Here is a 257-nt window from a genome sequence, read left to right as displayed (position 1 = left end):
CATCTCTATTTTCCCATTTCCTTATTACCCCCTAGTCTCCCTGAACCAATCATATGAGTGCCTCCTATCATTGGTCACGCCTCTGTAAGTGAATGTAGTAGGTATGGAATAAGAATTCTCATGATTTATGGCTTTCTCTTTACTTTACTAAACAAGAATGACACTGATAATGATGATAATGTAGCATGAACAACCTTTTGAATCAACACTATATCTTGTACCTTTCCAACAATATTAGGCTTCATGGGGTTTACTTG

This window comes from Penaeus monodon, chromosome 30 (assembly GCF_015228065.2).
Source record: "Penaeus monodon isolate SGIC_2016 chromosome 30, NSTDA_Pmon_1, whole genome shotgun sequence".
Taxonomy (NCBI): Eukaryota; Metazoa; Arthropoda; class Malacostraca; order Decapoda; family Penaeidae; genus Penaeus; species Penaeus monodon.
Note: the sequence above shows the minus strand (reverse complement) of the source record.